Source organism: Alosa pseudoharengus, unplaced genomic scaffold, assembly GCF_046254945.1.
Source record: "Alosa pseudoharengus isolate Yale_2024_CS ecotype anadromous, Long Island Sound unplaced genomic scaffold, YU_APseudo_1.1 YU_APseudo_1.1_scf_1, whole genome shotgun sequence".
Taxonomy (NCBI): Eukaryota; Metazoa; Chordata; class Actinopteri; order Clupeiformes; family Clupeidae; genus Alosa; species Alosa pseudoharengus.
In genome coordinates this window covers 28,844,211-28,851,123 of record NW_027468564.1, presented here as the reverse complement: position 1 = coordinate 28,851,123, position 6,913 = coordinate 28,844,211, and positions in this window count along the sequence as shown.

Below are 6,913 nucleotides of genomic sequence, written 5' to 3'. Positions count from 1 at the left end.
GAAAAAGTCTCTGCGGCTCGACCCGACGAAAAATGAACCCTGAACAAGGGGCCGTTCTCTTTTTATACCCCTCTCGGTCAGGCAGAACACGTCCAAGTTTGGTATTATGTCTTGCCATGAAATATTGGCTCTGCTTTTTTGTTTTTTTTGTTTAGTTGCCAGTCAGCTTTTTGCTGATACATTATGTTCTTACATTCTGTCTTTACATTTTGTTCAAAGCACATCTCATTTAGCATAACACACTTTAATTCTAACACAACCTTTTTATATCTAAGCAAACACATTTTATGTAAATATTAGCAAATCATTTAAAGTTTTATAAGCAAACGTTCTTATATGCAGCAGCATATTGCACACAAGCACCAGTGAAGGGATGAGGAAATTCACAGTAGGCTTACACAGTACTTTACACAAATTACTGCACGGGCCTACCGGGCCCAGGCCCAGGAGCCAGGGGTCAGGGGGCCCTGAAGCCCAAGCCTTTGCATGGAACCAATGCCTCAATATCAACAAATCAGGATGTAGGCTATGAATCTGATTGAATTTAGTATTGGCCATCCCCAAAATGCACCAGAATACAGGAAATCACATCAAACAAATTAAAAAATTTCTGGGGGAGGACCCCCAAACCCCCCCTCCCACATATACTCTACAACAATAAGTGGGGGGCCCTTAATACATCTGGGCCCAGGGGCCCGAAAGTTCATAATCCGCCCATGTGTGTGAGAGAGAAATAGATAGAGAGAGAGACAGCGAGGGAGAGTGAGTGTCTGTGTGTGTATGTATGGGAGTCTTATGAGAGAGTCTTGTGAGAAAGGTGCTGTGAGAGAGAAGTCTAGGAAAGTGCATGAATGCAGTGACTTAAGAAACCGGTTGGTTCATTTTGTTTTGTTTTGTCAAGTCTTTTTGTTTGCACTGTTATCGCACTGTAAACAAACCTGCACTCTCCACCAAAATCCACGGGTGCTTGCTGTGTCTTCACCCCAACATCACTTCACCTCAGTGAGTCCTAGCCGCTCATCCTGTGTGTGGGTACGGACCGCAAGGGCCGTATTTTCCACAGTGTGTGTGTGTGTGCGTGTGTGTGTGTGAATGTATTAGTCTAACTCCACCACATCTCAGTATATGACCAGCTTGAGAATGAAACACTTAATAAAAACGTAAATGATTGGCAGATTGACTTCTATCAAATCTGAGCTTCTGCATATAGTCTGGGCACGGCAGTGTTATTGCACAATTTACATGTACAGTAAACAATGACACCAATGCCAAACATCAGCACGTTCCAAACAAGTAGGGCTATAGGCACTTTGTGTGCAGGGATGTAGTGGTAAAAAAAGTGAAGTGAAAAAGTTCCTTAAAGTTTGAATTTGCATGCATGTCTCTGTTAAGGGTTACCAAAAATATTTGTCTTAATTTAAATTGACATACATTTGGTGTAGCCTGAAAATCCAGACCCTGAAAATTCTAGAAAGATTAAGGGTCTGGCAAAGAGCAATGTAATGGCCTAACTCGAGGGGCGGCAACAAGCATGCATTTAAAAATCTCACTGCATGCAATTGGATAACACGAGACCATGTTTACTATGAATGATTTCGGACTTTGACGCAATGGGATAACACTAATGACCAATGTGTACTGTCCTCCAACGTTGCAGCGCTGTCTTCATCAGTTTAGCTGGTTCCCAGGAATGTTGGGGAAAAACTAACGTGCATCATTGCTCTTTGCCAAAGTGAGACAATTCCATTGTGCTCTCACGAGTACAATGGAGTACAATGTCCAATAATTTGATCTTTTTTCTATTTTTGATTATTTATAAATTCTTAATAATTAATTTATTAACTTTCATCCAAAGCATTTTACAAAGCAAGTCAGGGGCAAGTGCGTACTGGCATGTGTGTAATGGCATTAACTCACAAGTCAAGTACCGAACATTGGCTGCCCCCCCCTCCCCTCTCTTCCTCAGCTATAACCAGATGTTGTGTTCTTATCTTGGTCCACCAGTCTGCTCTCAGATTGAGCAATTGCAAGTATGAGGGGAACTGGCTGCTGTGTGTGTGTGTGTGTGTGTGTGTGTGTGTGTGTGTATTTTACTGTGTGATATGAAGTAAAGTACTGTAGAAATTGCTGAAATGTCTAACAGTGTACTGTTCATGGACCCTAGTTATTGTATGGGTCAATGACGTGACGCTCATTTTTTGTGTACATATGGCTTACATACATTTAAAATTGTTAAAATTTGAAAATAATTTGACAAATTATTTTCAAATATCATTTTCATCAAACCCTAATCTTAAAGTTTTGGATTTATTTAATTTTGAAAGAGTATTAACTGAATTTGGGTAAAATTGTCAACACGGTGTAACCACAAAAACATGAATCAAATAATTACACTTGCTGAAAAAAATGTGAAATTCTCTCCAAAATCCCTTCTTAAACTAGATGTACCGCATAGCGGTACAAAATATGACCGCCGCTCAGTCCTGTACATCCGTTCCGCGAAAATAAATCACACTTCAATTTGTCTCCATATTTTACTCGATCCCCCACTCTTGAAACTTTTGTGTATGCTTGTTTGGCATGCCTGAGTGTGTGTGTGCGGCTGCACAGAAAGTAGCCTACTGGTGCTGAAAAGGTGAATAGATTGTAGAATAGCCAAAGTAGCATTGTTATAAAACCTTTAAAATATCTAATCAATCACAAGTAGGGCAGTTCATCACAGTTCATCCATTGCAACTGGATTGATGAAAGGTCACTTACACCTGTAGGCTACATTGTATTTGGGAAAAGCAAAAGGTATCAGCATAATTGTATTTATTTATTTATTTATTTATAAATAAAAAAAAAACATCTCTGTCAGTTCCATGCCGTTTTCAACAGCTATCAAAAACAAAGGTCATTTTTGGATGGATGGATTTTTTGTGAATGTTTCTTCTTCTACATAAGATTTTAGTCATCTTTAGTTCATGTAATACTTTATTGTCAATGCACAAATTAAGACAGTAGTCTGAAACGTTATTGTTAATGCACAAATTAAGTAACAGTAGTCTGAAACAAAATGCTGTTTTACATCTAACCAGTGGTGCAAATAACCGACATGTCCAAATGGGCCTTGATGAAATGCGTCGCTAGACTGTTCATACACATTTTAACGGGCCAAAGTTGAAGAGCTGTTGTCCGTTATTGTTCGTGCAAATATAGGCTGATTCATGTTCCCTTGCATTGTGTAACTGAGGTCCATGCTAGTCTGGCTTTCACCAGACCAAGCTCAATCTTTTAAGAAATCAAAAAATAAATAGCGGGCAGATCAGGCTGGGTTCACCCTGCCAAGTCCATAGGCACCCGATATTGTTTAATTTTCCGATTGACATATCCACGCTCTGGCTATTCTAAATGCAAAAATGCATCAGGGAGGTATGACAAAACTGTAACTAACAAACTAGATCCTAATAGAAAGCTGTTAGCTTCCCTAAGCTACAGGTAGGCTTATAAGGTAGGCCTATTTACACCATAAATTGTCAATAGGCTATGCTGGCGACACAAATAAAATCTCCTTTGGAAACCAATGGCTTACGCCTTACAGTATCAAGCGGACTTAAACTGCCATATCGTGGCGAAAAGTTGTAATAAAATTCACGCAGCTCCATGAGTCAAGGAAAGCGCGAATGAAGTAGCCACTTCTAAATGGGACCCACTACACAGTAGCTTAAGGTGTGTTGCTAAATCAGCCATAATGATTGTTTGGATACTTCACACACACGTTCTCTTTAATTTCACAGACTACAACTACCAAGCTGGAATCAAAGCACATTGATTCCCCTCTCACACCCTGCACGCACTTAAAACAAAATAAACAGGCGTCTCAGTCTCACGCATGTATCAAAACTGTATCAGACCGGTGTAACGTTGGTAAATCTTCCATTGCACAGAATGATTTTTGTAGCACGTGCAACAAATGACAGTCGAAAGATACAATTACAGTGCTGCTATCAATTTGCTTGGTATAACCGCATTTATAGTTTTCTATAAATGCAATCAATCAAATTGGCCTCCATCACTCAACCAACGCTAATGGTAACATACATTACCTAGGTCCTTATTGATATTATAAGATTAACGTACCTGCAGTAAAAACCAAGCATGTCCGATAAACATCCTCAGATTTATTTCGGCTTCAAGAAGAAATGGGAATTACATTTCATGTGAACATTGTCCTATCCTTATTAGACATTCTCTGCGGTAAACAGTCCTTGTAGGAAGCGTCCATTGTTTTTCCAACTTCCAACAAAATTACGTCTCACTGCAACGATGCGCCATCTAGTGGACAAACGACTACTTATTGCCAATACTGGAAATGCAGCCATGATGATGATGATGAATATTTATTTTGGCTTTTCTTTTAATCCTACTGAATTTGTAATTATGTATTGGCCGTTCTAATACCGATAGTATGTGGGTGCCTGTGTGTGTGTGCATCTGTATATGTGTGCACCGCCATCTACAGGCCAATGAGTGTACAGTCACTAAATGTACACATAACCTAATTTTTTTAGAAAATTCTACGAAACTTGGCATACCCCCAGAGAATGCCAGGTCAATCATACACATAAAATTTGGTGCAGTTCTGAACATCTTAACTGAAGATAGGGGCGATTAAAGCAGAATAATATTGCATTTTCATTTTTTACCGGGGGGGTGCAAATCACAAATGAGTGATTATGGGTCAGGTTGATGTGGGCCTTTGAGACCAACATACCATAAAAGATTCTTCATCCTCAGTGCCACGGTTCAGGTAGTTATTTAGGAAAAACTGCTTTTTTTGCGGTTCGGGGGGCCCAGCACGGGGGGGGAGTGGACGAAACTACATTTTTCCGTAAAAGTCTAGTGGGGCTACATACCCACCAAATTTCATGTGCCCCGGTGGTTCGGTGTCCCGGGTATCGTTGACCAAAAATTCAGGAAGTAGATGACGGGGAAAAAAAAAAAAAAAAAAAAAAACTTTGACAATCCCTAGCGGCGGTCATAATAATCTGGCATGATCTTGCACAAGAACTTTTTAATATTTAATACAAGTAATGAAACCCCATTGTTCTGAATGTTTGAATTAATATGGGGAATCGTGTCTGTCACATCAACCACTTAACATGTCAAGTGGTGTAACCACCATTTAAAGAGCAATTTTGTATGTATTATGTCAGAGAATCATGTGACAGGAAATTATGTCATAGAGAAGGACCCTTCAAGACCCCAACTGCTATGAGTCAAGGTTAGCAACTCTCTTAAAGTAACATAATAGTGTTTTTAGGCCATGGCCAGGCAAGCTTAGGTTACATGTCAAATGGTATGACCTTTTAAAAATGTTAATAAATCATAATAATCATAAAATATTCAATTTAATGTAAAAACTGTGTTTGAATATTCACATAAAGGAAAAGTGTGTACATAGTTGTCCATAATAATGCCTGCAAATTTTGCTTTTAAATAGAAATGTCAAATGGTGTAACCGGTTACACCGTTTGACTCTTTTCTGTTTGAGACCAGTTTGATCAGATTCAGGGCCAAAAGTATATAAGTTTTGGTGCCAATTATATTATTTTTATAATTTAAATAGTGACTAACTGTTTAGCATAAACAATAGCTTTAAAAGGGTTTAATTAGATTGCAATTTAAGCTATTTTTGAAATGTCAAAGCTTTTCATTTTAAATTTAAACTTCCATAATTATTTTTTTTATATTTTATTGTGATGTATGTAAACAGTATGTTCAAATTATAAATAAATAATCTAAATACATTTATTTTATATAAAATGTACCTCTTGTCCCCCAATGGATGCCACTTACAAGCAAGAAAAACTTGTCTCGCCACAGAGTGCATGTGAACGCAGATCCTACTGTTGGTTGGTTGTTAAGAAATGATCATACCCACTCTTTCACTCACTCTTATTCTCTCTCACACACACTTTGGGCCCTAATTTAGCAAAATAAAATGCATGGTCACTAGCAAATAGCGTAAATACATTTAGGGGTTTGTCCAGTCCACATTCGGGGTGGTTTTGTTATCAAACGTCAGGTGCCTGGTGCAAAAAGGTGGCTTTCTTAATCAGTCAAGGGTGTGTTTTGGGCTTAACATCCTTTAAACCAATGAGGAGGACATCTGTCATTCCCTTTAACAGCAAGCAGGGCAACTTCAAACAGCGCATCAGTATTTTGATAGTCAGCGGTGTATTTGAAGGAATCTGCTTGTACGCAAGACCGTATGGAACAGGTATTCCACTAAGCCATTCTTTACTAAAACCGAGTAGAGTATAGGCTACACACATCTGCACTTGCCAAATAATTGAACATATTAAGTGAAACTAACTTCACTGTGGTGTCATAGTCAACGACAAAACAGTTATACACAGTTAATTACTTTCAATATTGACTGACAATGGGTTACCAGCAAAAACATAGCCTGAAAAAAGCAAAATTTCCCCCTATAATGTTCGAATGACTGAATAAATAACCTAAGGACATTTATTCTGCAGAGGAATTGCTGCTTACATCTCGTGACAGTGCGTCTTCAGCTGTGTTTCATATGCACCTTTCGCTATACTGTAGACCAGGCTTTTCTTGGTCCGTGGCGTAATGCTTTTTAGACGGTATAAGATAGCGATTTTTAGATCATGTGCCAGACCACACCTTATGTCGGTAATTGCCACACCCCTGGGCTCATTATTTAATAAAAGTGAAGTGTAAGATAGGAAAAAACTTTGCGTCAGAATAATAATACGCTTTGCACCAGGTTTTGCATCGCAAAAATAGGGCCCTTTATCTCACTCTCTTTGAAAATAATGGGTATAGACTGAAATTGTATGCGAACTGAATTGAAATCAAATAGAACACAAGTTTCTTCATTGATGATATGAAATGA